General features: G+C 43.1%; 1 protein-coding gene across 2 annotated transcripts in view; it reads left to right on the forward strand.

Annotated features, from left to right (window-relative positions):
• The window catches only part of moxd1 (monooxygenase, DBH-like 1), a 106,073-nt gene that overhangs the window by 1,066 nt on the left and 92,354 nt on the right, over positions 1 to 12,653 (forward strand). The window lies entirely within an intron of this gene.

The raw sequence follows: 12,653 nt of genomic DNA on the forward strand, positions 1-12,653 counted from the left end.
TCACAGAAGGAGATAGATTTCAGATCAGGTGTTAAAATGAGGACTTTTCTACTCTGAAGGTGGATGTGAAAAATCATCTGGCATTATTTTGGGGGAGTTATCCCTGTTGAACCGGCCAATATTTATCATTCAAAATACTGAATGATAAAGCTTTTAAGCTATTTTCACACGTTTGTGCGAATTGTCAGTTTTGTAATCAACAGTGCCAATAGGTCATCAAGAATAGAATAAAGGCAGTATAACGGGGGGAACCACCAAAACAGCTATGAACGTCTCTGCATAGCTGGTCTTCACATTCTGTGATAATTGGACTGTAAATCAAATTTTACTCTTTTCAAAGCATGGGTTAATTTCGACTAGTATTCATGATGCTTAGAAATTTGTCTTTCCTGACTCACCAAATAATTTCTTTGCATCATTGATAAGGATTGGGCTTCAAAATTTGAATACTGTGCAAAGCTATGCAATCAGCTACTGAATTGCATACATATCAAAAGGAAATTATGTATTTGAGGCCTGCAGTGTTAATGAACATGGGATGGCCCTGGAATAACAGAGAAAATAATGAAGATAGACGAGGCTGTAGGAGAAGATGACATATTTGTTGCTACCTGTTCCTCTGCCAAGTAGGATGCTTGGTTGGTTTACTTCTGAGCAAGTAAAATTGTAAATGATGAATCCGTTTCTAATTATATATTTGGTATAGAGACCATGGAAAAATTGATCATGGAAGGGAGTGGGTGGTGCTGATAATTGGAATGCTGCTCGAGTGAGATTCTGGGCAGTGAATTATGCTGTTGTAGAGAAGGTTTCCAGTGAGGATGCAGCCAGATAGGAGCAGAAACTGTGAAGCATCTCAAGGGAGGGGAGGGGACTGAAACACTGACCAGCTTCCTAGTGAATGGTGCTTATTAGAGGGTAGGAAAGAGATGGTAGGAAAATGTGAAGCTGCTTATGTTGGCTGGCAATTTTAAATTGGAAGTGCGCACAATTCAATTGCAATCAAACTCAAAATGATTTTTTTTTACCATAGCTCTCAATTTAATTTCCAGCAGAACTAAGCTTTAAATTTAACCCTGCAATGCCATTTTTTGGGTTGCCAGCCAGTCTACAGAGTTTCTAATATGGTGGCCAAGAATCATGCATTTTTCCTAGAGCTCCTACCATTCTGAGAATGAGGGAATAACATGATGCATTTGCCACGTCTGAAGCAGGCAGCACACCTTTGCAAGATATAAATCATGGTCTAACAGATAGTTGAAGAAATGTTTATTTGCTCTTAGGTAGAGTTTGGAAGAACAAGACCTTGGATATAGTTGAGACTGTATAAGTTTCAAATTAAGTCCCCTTTCATTCTTCTCAGCTTCAAGGAGCAAGGATCCAATCTGCTTAACCTATTCATATTAATTCAAAAGTGTCTCTCCTAGTCCCACTAACTAATGAACATGCAGAAATGGTGTTTATAGTGCCATGTATGGAGAAGGATTTGGGCATTTAGAACAAAAATGAGAAAAGATTTCTTCAGGTAGAGCAGGGATTCTCAACCTGGGGTCAACAAACCCCTTGCTTAATGGTATTAGTTCATGGCATAGAAAAGATTGGGAACCCCTGATCTAAAGCAAGACAAGTATGGAATTTTCTACTTAACTGGCTTGGAAGCCCTGTCATTGAGTATATTCAAGGCAGGAATTGATAGATTTGTAAATATCTTGAGATACAGGATTAGAATGGGAAAGTGGCACTGAAGTTAAATATTAGCCTTGATACTTTGGTGGAGAAGATATGTTGAATTGAATGGCTTGCTACTTCATTTTATAGAACATAGAATAGTATAGCATGTTACAGGCCCTTTGGCCCACAATATTGTGCCGACCCTCAAACCTTGCCTCCTATATAACCCCCCACCTTAAATTCCTCCATATACCTGTGCTAAGATGCTAAGATGAACAAATACTGTTTTTCAGAATTTTGGAAGCACTTCCATATAGAGTACGGGAGGGTATCAGATGTGCTTGTCCTAGCCCCTAAAATGACTTGAAGTGCAAAAGTGCTCCGTATTATCCTATGTGTCTGAGCAGATGTTGGGCAGTTCTCCTTTTATCCCATATAATATCAGTGACCTAGGAATTCTGTTCCAATGTATAAGAAGAGCTGTAGAATTTCTGCTCAAATTTCTACATGTAAGATGCGTTTCCCCATTTGATATGTCAGTGAAGGGGCCAGAATGCTTCATTTGATCCTATATATTAGAGAAGGTTTAGGAGTGCTTTGGCCCTTCCAATTTAACAGAGAAGGTTCATGAGAACTCCACTCTGCCACTTTTACTGAAAGAATTTCTTTCTCTATGCTTATGTTTTTTTTGCATTTAGTTTTGATTCAACATTTATAAATAATATTTTTATGGCTGTGAATTGCTGTTCTCATTAAGACTCCATGACTCTAGTTTTAAAATTTAACTTGCATATAAGTAATGCTAACCACTCCACTGTAATCTTAACTGGGTTATCATTCTTTTTCAGTCTTCAGTTTTCTGATGCCCTTTCCTGTACTTCCTCTCTCTGCTTTTCACTTGGTTTACCTTGCCACACAAATTTTCTCAGTTTTGGGATAAAACCTTCAAATTTTCCAAGGAGTTCTGGACTGATTTGTTTTCTTACTGTCCACAACTGTAAGCTTTACAGTTTCAGATATTTCCCTTGACCCAGAACACTTACCACATTGTGAGAAAACTTTCAACTTTCACCACAAGTTTTGATGTTTTTATATATTGCACAGCCCTGTTTGTTTTAACATAGTTAAGCAATTCAGCTTGAAAAATGCACTGCACAAAATTCTATGATTGATGAAGACTTTTGAGAATTTTTGGTGCAAGTCAAGTTGGCATTTATCATAAATGGCATTCTCAATTCTCTATTCCAGTTCAGTTCCACGTTATCAAATGGCATTTATGTATTGGTTCAGTGTAATTTTTTACCAAGTCTGAACTATACCCTCAGTGTCCACCCTATTAGGGACTTGTTAATGCAAATATCCAATCAGCCGATCATGTAGCAGGGAATCAGTGCATAAAAGCATGCAGACATAGTCAAGAGGTTCAGATGTTGTTCAGACCAAACATCAGAATGGGGAAGAAATGTGATCCAAGTAACTCTGAGTGCAGAGTGATGGGCTGGTGGCAGTGTGTTTTGAGTACCTCATGAAGTGGGATTTTCACCACCACAAAATCTAGAGTTTACAGAAATTGGTGTGAAAAACTAAAAAACATCCAGTGAGCAGCATTTCTGTGGGTGAAAACACTTGTTAATGAGAGAGAACAGAGGAGAATGGGAATGGCCAGACTGGCTCAAGCTGACAGGAAGGTGACAATAACTCATAACTATGAGTTACAACTGTGGTGTACAGAAGAGCATCTCTGGATGCACAACACGTCAAAACTTGAATTGAATGGAGTACAGCAGCAGAAACGCATCAACATACACTTTATCAGGTATAAGAGTTGGCTACTGAGAGTATTTCTTAAAGATATTTTTAAATACTCTATGTAGTAAGAAATAACAAGCTGTTATATATGAAATATTGACATTTAGCAGTACTGATATTGATCTAAAACATTTATTTAAAGCACAAATAGAAAGCAATAGTTCAACTCAAGGAGTATTTTAGTGAGGAATTAATACTTGAAAATTGTTCTTGATAAAATATGTTGTAAGTTTGCTCCAAAGATTGGTGTTCATTTCAAGTCTATTTTGAAATTGTATGACATGTTTATTATCTGTTAAATAAATTTGACCTCAAATGATCAGTCTAGTATAAAGCAATAAATTGTTAAAATAAATTATAAACCCTGTAATAGCCATAATCTACTAGTTAAGTACTTGTTTGAATATAAGAGAAAATGAATTACTTCTTAATATTGCAGGCTGGAGTTGTGCCTTAGCATACATTGAAGAATTTAAAAAGCAGTAAAAACAGTATCATAAAACTTTCATTGATAAATTATTATATTCCAAGAAAATTCTTCCATGAGAAGTTTATAGTAGCATTGCAAACTTTTAAGAAAAAACTGTAATGATCTGAAAATCCAAGAATCATGGATCAAGGCACTGTTCCTAACAATAATATGCATTTAATTTAGTAAAACTTCCAAAGATCCTTCATATATATTTATTGAACAAAATTTGACATGAATCCATGTGTAAATTGGAAGTTTAACTAAACTCTTCATTTAATGGAGTGTTTAAAGGAGGAAAATCAAGTTGAGAGATGGAGAGGTCTTTTGGGCATGGCTAAGGGATTGGTGTTGGAGAAGATCCAGAACTTGGAGCCTAAGCAAGTGAATGCACAGCCATCAATGATGAAACTATTAAAATTGGGATGCACACTTGGCCAGGAAGGATAAAGTAATGGGTGACAGATGGCACATATTGTTCATAATAGAAACTGTTCTACATAATTCACAAAAACCGTCATTGAGTTGTTGTGTTCACTTTAAGAGGCGGTGTCTGACATAATGGTGTCAGTATAAGGCGACTGCTTTTGGTTGGAAATAGAGGGCTGCAGCTTTTGTTAAGAACATAAAATGACTCTCACATGTTTTATTCACAAAATCCTACATCGGTGATCCTGACGCTCTTGGACGATTCCAGAGTTACTCAACTACATGTTGGACAATGCAGTTGCTTTGAAGCTGCTGGAGTTTTGGGGGCAGCACACTACCGCGTGGTTTGCCCAGTTCATGCAGCAAGAAATCACAGCAGACAATACCAAATTTTACTACATTGTTGCATTGCTAAGTAGCTCCACTGCATCCAGAGTTGTGAGTCTACTAGACCCGCCTGCACGTGAAAACTCCCCTATTGCAGACTTTTGGACTGCCTGAGTCTGAGTGTGCTAAACAGTTGTTCCCCTTACCTGGCCTGGGTGATGCTAGGCCTTCAGAACCAGTGAACCAGATGCTATCCCTCCTGGGCAATCACCATTCTTGCTTTATTTTTATAGGATTCTTTATGCAACAAATGCCTGTTAAAGTTCACGCAGCCCTTGCTAATACAGCCAAGAAGGAATATAGGAGCTTGCTAAAATAGCCAATAATGTACACTCAGCCAGACAGTGATTCGTCGTTCCTCCTCCTTTTTCCTGTCTAAATAATCCCTGTTAGCACACTCAGCCCGTGGCTGTGAACCAGATAACGCTGGGTCTACGTTTTTACCATGCGCACCACCAGAGCAGCGCATTGGGACATCAACGATCTGTGAACACGGTGGGTTCCATATGCCGGGGTCATCTATTCTTCGTTACGGACACCCTTTCAGGGTGACTCTTCCTGTGTGACACGGGTGCTCAAGTGAGAGTGCTGCTAGCATCGCCCATTGATTATAAGGCAGAGAGTGATGGGCCCTCGCTGGAGTCCACCAATGGCAACAGGATCTGTACTTATGGGACACAACGGGTGACGTTCTGCTTCAGTGAACAACACTACACATGGGACTTCGTCTTGGCAAAAGTTGCGAGACTTCTGCTCGGCACAGATCTCCTGTGTGCTAAAGGACTGTTCGTAGATCTTGAGAACTCTTGGCTTGCGGACGCAAAGGACTTTGGGCCATTGCACTCTATTCCCCAGTAAATTCTCCATGACGACTCTGTCTAGCACATGCACTGCCACATGTGAATTCACTCGCCTGCTGGGCGAATTCCCTAACCTCACCAAGCCCACATTTTCCACTACGGTCTCAAAGCATGGGATTGAGCACCACATTTCCATAACTGGCCTGTCGGTGCACGCCCGTGCACATAAACTGGACTCAGAAAAGCTGGCCAGAGCAAAGGCTGAGTTTGTTAACATGGAAATGTTTGGCATTTGTGCACAGGTCAAATAGCCCTTGGGCTTCATCCCTCCATGGGTCCCTAAGCCTTACGGAGACTGCTATCCATGCGGCAATTATCACCGCCTTAACAAGGCCACCAGTCCCAATCGTCACCCGATCCCACAATCTCGACTTTTTGGCACATTTATCCAGAAAGATAAATTTTTCCGAATGTAGACTTTGTCCCGGGCTACCACCAGGTGTCTGTGTGCACCGAGGATGTTCCCAAAACTGCTGTTATAACTCCATTTGGCCTAGTTGAGTTTCTGAGCATATTGTTTGGGCTAGAAACTGAAGTACAGACCTTTCGGGAACTAATGGACTCTGTGTTAAAAGACTTCGATTTTCTTTCTTGAAAATATCTTGTCCAGAACCAAAAACTTATCACATCTCTGCACACTTTTCAAGCATTTAAGCCAACATGGACTGATTATTACTCCTGCTAAATGCCGGTTCAGTTTGTCTACTATTGACTTTCAGAGCCACAGCACCTCCTCTGAATTTCTATCAGTTTTATTTCACAAGCTACTGAACTTGTGCTCCCCTTGCGTAGTATCCTTAAAGGCAGTGCCCTTAATTGCATGCTTGAGTGGTCAGCGGGCATGACGAGAGCACTTGACAACACCTAATGAGCTCTTTCGAATGCAACCCTACTAGCGCACTTTCTCCCAGCAGATCTATAGCCATCACTACTGACACTTCAAACTATGCTGTGGGCCCTGTGCATGAGCAATTGGTTGGAGGCCTGTGGCAGCCACTCACACCACCTTCGGCTGGCAGGTCTGTGCACCCCACCGCACCCCCCATTGAGAGGAAGTACAGTATGTTTGACTATTTACTTCCAGGCCTCTATCTGGCCATCCACTACTTTCATTTTCTACTGGGGGGAGGGGTCAGCATTTTAGTGTTTGTTGACCACAAACCCTTAAGTGTCAGACCCTTGATCTGCACAGCAGCAACACCACCTGGCCTACATTTCAGAATTCACAACTGACGTACAGCACATCGAAAGGAAAAATAATGCTGTGGCTGATTGCATCTGTGGAAGAATAAAGGATTATTTGTTTGATGGCACCAGAGTTGCTGGTACTTTTCCATTATGACCCTTAAAGTTACAATTTTTTTTGCATATGGTCAGCCAAAAAATCAGTGCTGGCTAACTGGTCGATATCCTGTTTCTCTGTGTGCTTAGGACTAAAATTACAAACTTCTTGTTTCTGACCTGTGGAAAAGAAGGAACTTTCTACTGATTATTTGGAGTCTGGGATGCCCTGATTGTGAGGCAGACTCCCTGTGATGTGCCTTGTAAATAAAGTGAGTTTGATCCTAGTCTTTTCAGAGTCCACCTCTATTTGTCTGATCAAGATAGCTAGTTTTGCTAACAGCCTCTCACGGCCACATCAATGCCATATACATCAGGGTTGACAATGCTGCCATGGCAGCTGACCAAGCTACCGATCTAGAAATCCAGGTTTACAGAACAGTCGTCACGGGTCTGTGGTTGGCTGACATCAAGTTCGGGAATGCAGGAGTTTCTCTCGACCAGTTGCCCTCACACTGTAGTGCCTGCGGACTAGAGCTGTAGTGTTTTTTTAACACTGGCTCTTGCATCCAATCAGGAAGGCTTCACAGCAACTGTCTGCTTTAAAGTTTGTGTGGCATGGCCTTAGAAAGGATGCACGAGACTGGAGTCTCGTGGGTCAGCGGGCAAAAATTAACCATCACGTTCAGACATCTTTGGCACCTTTCACAGCACCCTGAGGAACGTCAATGTGGACCTGGTTGGTCCATTATCCCACTGCTCCTCTCACCACCCCACCTGAGGTTTCATGTATTTGCTTACCATGGTGGACCATGCCACCAAGTGTCTAGAGGATGGCCCATCTAGCATCGAAGATGGCTGTGGACGTGCCTCAGCTGGATGACTCGGTTCGGCACCCCATCCGATATTTCTTCCAAACACAGTCCTCAACTCACGACGGATCTCTGGGCCACAATGGCACAGACCCTCAGTGTTAAGTTGCACCTATCCACAGCTATCATGGGTAGTCCAGTGGCCCATGTGAGCACCTTCGCCGTTCCTTAAAGGCTACTCTGACGTCCTCCTTAACAGATGAGTGTTGGCACGATCATCCCCCACGGGTCTTGCTGGGGCTCAGAACGGCTCCAAAAGAGGACCTGCAGTTCTCTGCGGCCATGTTGGTGTACGGGCAGCCACTACGGGTGCCGGGTAGTTTTATTCCTGATGCCACAACTGCCTGGTTGGTATCTCAGCGGCATTCCATCCTCCTCGGTAAACTCAATTCCTTTCCACCTATTCCTACCTCTCATCATGGTGTACAGCACTCTTGGGTTCCAGTTGACCTATGTTGTACTTTGTTCAGTTTTGTTTGCCATGATACACATCAATACCCCCCTTAAGCCTCCTTACGATGGACCCTTTCTGTGTTTTGGAATGGGACAAAAATTCTTTCATTGTAGCTTGGAAGTGTAAAGCTGAATATATTTCGGTAACAACAGGAATTCTGCAGATGCTGGAAATTCAAGCAACATACATCAAAGTTGCTGGTGAACGCAGCAGGCCAAGCAGCATCTATAGGAAGAGGCGCAGTCGACGTTTCAGGTCGAGACCCTTCGTCAGGACTAACTGAAGGAAGAGTGAGTAAGGGATTTGAAAGCTGGAGGGGGAGGGGGAGATGCAAAATGATAGGAGAAGACAGGAGGGGGAGGGATAGAGCCGAGAGCTGGACAGGTGATAGGCAAAAGGGGATACGAGAGGATCATGGGACAGGAGGTCTGGGAAGAAAGACAAGGGGGGGGGTGACCCAGAGGATGGGCAAGAGGTATATTCAGAGGGACAGAGGGAGAAAAAGGAGAGTGAGAGAAAGAATGTGTGCATAAAAATGAGTAACAGATGGGGTACGAGGGGGAGGTGGGGCCTTAGCGGAAGTTAGAGAAGTCGATGTTCATGCCATCAGGTTGGAGGCTACCCAGACGGAATATAAGGTGTTGTTCCTCCAACCTGAGTGTGGCTTCATCTTTACAATAGAGGAGGCCGTGGATAGACATGTCAGAATGGGAATGGGATGTGGAATTAAAATGTGTGGCCACTGGGAGATCCTGCTTTCTCTGGCGGACAGAGCGTAGATGTTCAGCAAAGCGGTCTCCCAGTCTGCGTCGGGTCTCACCAATATATAAAAGGCCACATCGGGAGCACCGGACGCAGTATATCACCCCAGTCGACTCACAGGTGAAGTGATGTCTCACCTGGAAGGACTGTTTGGGGCCCTGAATGGTGGTAAGGGAGGAAGTGTAAGGGCATGTGTAGCACTTGTTCCGCTTACACGGATAAGTGCCAGGAGGGAGATCAGTGGGGAGGGATGGGGGGGGAACGAATCGACAAGGGAGTTGTGTAGGGAGCGATCCCTGCGGAATGCAAAGGGGGGGGAGGGAAAGATGTGCTTAGTGGTGGGATCCCGTTGGAGGTGGCGGAAGTTACGGAGAATAATATGTTGGACCCGGAGGCTGGTGGGGTGATATACTGCGTCCGGTGCTCCCGATGTGGCCTTTTATATATTGGTGAGACCCGACGCAGACTGGGAGACCGCTTTGCTGAACATCTACGCTCTGTCCACCAGAGAAAGCAGGATCTCCCAGTGGCCACACATTTTAATTCCACATCCCATTCCCATTCTGACATGTCTATCCACGGCCTCCTCTACTGTAAAGATGAAGCCGCACTCAGGTTGGAGGAACAACACCTTATATTCTGTCTGGGTAGCCTCCAACCTGATGGCATGAACATCGACTTCTCTAACTTCCGCTAAGGCCCCACCTCCCCCTCGTACCCCATCTGTTACTCATTTTTATGCACACATTCTTTCTCTCACTCTCCTTTTTCTCCCTCTGTCCCTCTGAATATACCTCTTGCCCATCCTCTGGGTCACCCCCCCCCCTTGTCTTTCTTCCCGGACCTCCTGTCCCATGATCCTCTCGTATCCCCTTTTGCCTATCACCTGTCCAGCTCTCGGCTCTATCCCTCCCCCTCCTGTCTTCTCCTATCATTTTGGATCTCCCCCTCCCCCTCCAGCTTTCAAATCCCTTACTCACTCTTCCTTCAGTTAGTCCTGACGAAGGGTCTCGGCCTGAAACGTTGACTGCGCCTCTTCCTATAGATGCTGCTTGGCCTGCTGCGTTCACCAGCAACTTTGATGTATGTTGCATATATTTCGGTAGATCACCTTAAACTGGCCCACCAAGACCTGGTCAGTTCCACTACCATACTCCCTGCATCACGACCTGATCACATGTGTGTCCGCACACCCCTAGGTAAGTCAGAGTCACCTGCTGTTATTTCAACCAAGGCACGTAGGATGTGAGCCAGGCAGCTCATGTGAGCTCCAGACAGAATCTCAGTGCCAGTTTTGGGGAATTCTGGGGGGCCAGGTGTAGGGTAAAGTAATGAGTGACAGGTGACACATATTGTTGTGTTCACTTTAAGAGACAGTGTCTGAGGTAATGACATGAGTGCAAGGTGATTGCTTTTGGTTTGTTCATAATGGAAGTAAGGGCTGAGACTTTTGTTAAGCAGATAAAATGACTCTCGCATGTTTTGTTCACAAAATCCTACAACCAGGTACTAAGACATCTGAGAAGATTGTAGGGTTGTAGGAGATCATAAGGGCTGAGTGAAGCCATGGAATGTGCTATGTCATAATCTAGCATAAAAGTAACATATAAACCTTGAATTAGGCTTGGATAGATACCTGGTAAGGCTCTGAAAACTTGTGCCAACCTACTGGTGGGGGAGTTCAGAGACATTTTCAATCTCTCATTGCTACAGTCAGAAGTTCCCACCTGTTTCAATATGAGCAACAATTATACCAGTGCCCAAGAAGAGCGGAGTGAGTTGCCTTAAAGGCTTTCATTCAGTAGCGCTCACATCTACAGTGATGAAGTGATTTGAGAGGTTAGTCATGACCAGAACTCCAGCCTCAGCAAGAACCTGGAGCTACTGCAACTTGCCTATTGCCACAATAGGTCTATGGCAGACACAACCTCCCATGCAGCCTAGGATCACCCGGACAATACAAACATCTATGTAAGGATGCTGTTTATTGACTACAGCTCAGTGTTTCACACCATCATTGAAAAACATAAAGAACTTGGGCCTCTGTACCTCCCTCTGCAACTGGTTCCTTGACTTCTTAACAGTAAGACCACAATCTGTGCAGATCAGAAATATCATCTCCATCTCACTGACAGTCAAAACTAGTGTACCTCAGGGATGTGTGCTTAGCCCACTGATCTATTCTCTCTTCTCTCACGACTGTGTGGCAAGGCACAGCTCGAACACCATCTATAAATTTGCTGGCTATATAACTACTGTAGGCAGAATCTCAGATGTTGACGAGAGGGCGTACAGGAGCGATATAGATCAGTTAGTTGAGTGACTGCAACAACTTTGCACTCAAAGTCAGTAAGACCAAAGAGCTGATTGTGGACGTCAGAAAGGGTAAGATGAGGGAACACACAGCAGTGCTCATACAGGAATCAGAAGTGGAGAGGGTGAACAATTTCAGGTTCCTGGGTGTTGATACCTCTTGAGGACCCAACCTGGTCCCATGTATCTATGCAGCCATAAAGAAGGCAAGACAGCAGTTATATTTCATTAGGCATTTGAGAAGATTTTGTGTGTCACCTAAAACACTCACAAATTTCTACAAATGTACCATGGAGAGCAGTCTAACTGGCTGTATCACTGTCTGGTGTGGAGGGGGCGGTTGAGGGTTGTGGCAGGCTACCGCACAGGATCGAAGACAGCTGCAAAGAGTTGTAAAATTAATCAGCTCCATCATGGGCACTAGCCTCTGTAGTATTCAGGACAACTTCATGGAGCAGTACCTCAGAATGGCAGCGTCCATTATTAAGGACCTCCACCCCCCCAGGACATGCCCTCTTCTCATTGTTACCATCAGGAACAAAATACAGAAGCCTGAAGGCACACACTTAGTGATTCAGGAACAGCTTCTTTTACACTGCTTATTTAATCTAACTACTTTATGTATATATTTACTGTAACTCACTTTTTTCCTTATATTATCATGTATTGCTGCTGCAAAGTTAGCAAATTTCACAACATATGTGGCGATATTAAATCGGATTCTGATTCTGAATTATTTGAAGCTTTAGCTATTTAAGAATTATGTCATCCTGTCAACTCTAGAAATACATTAAGTTGTATTGTTTCTAAATGCCTCTTGTGTATGGTCATCTTACAGCCGTACAGAAACTTGAAGAACTGCAATGGTTGAATGTGTCATATAGCATTCTTTGCTGTGTTAGAAATGAGGTAGTTAATATTATTTGGTAGTGTTATGTGGATTTTTGGTGGTTTGTTGATCAGATCAAAAGTTAAGTTGGAGCAAATGAGAAAGCAGAATGTATTTATATTTTCAATGTTGTTTTCTTGCCTGACCAAGGAAAATGTAGCGTAGACAGGCTGTCAACCTACAATGAATTTCCTCTGAGGTACTCCTGCACAAAACCATTGTAGAACTGAGGTAAAATTGGATCCTTTTTGAAGATGTATCATTAGTTGGTATACTAATAATTAGGATTTTGGCTTATTTTACAATGAATGATTGAAAGCCACAAACAATGGACTAATCAGAGGTCATACTTGCTGAAGATTTAGAGAATTATTTTAATTATAGTTGGTATTGATTCTAGAAGAGCAAAATACTGAACGCGAGGTTTAAGCAGTTGAAAGTGAAGCTGCAAAGACCA

This window comes from Mobula hypostoma, chromosome 2, assembly GCF_963921235.1.
Source record: "Mobula hypostoma chromosome 2, sMobHyp1.1, whole genome shotgun sequence".
NCBI lineage: Eukaryota > Metazoa > Chordata > Chondrichthyes > Myliobatiformes > Myliobatidae > Mobula > Mobula hypostoma.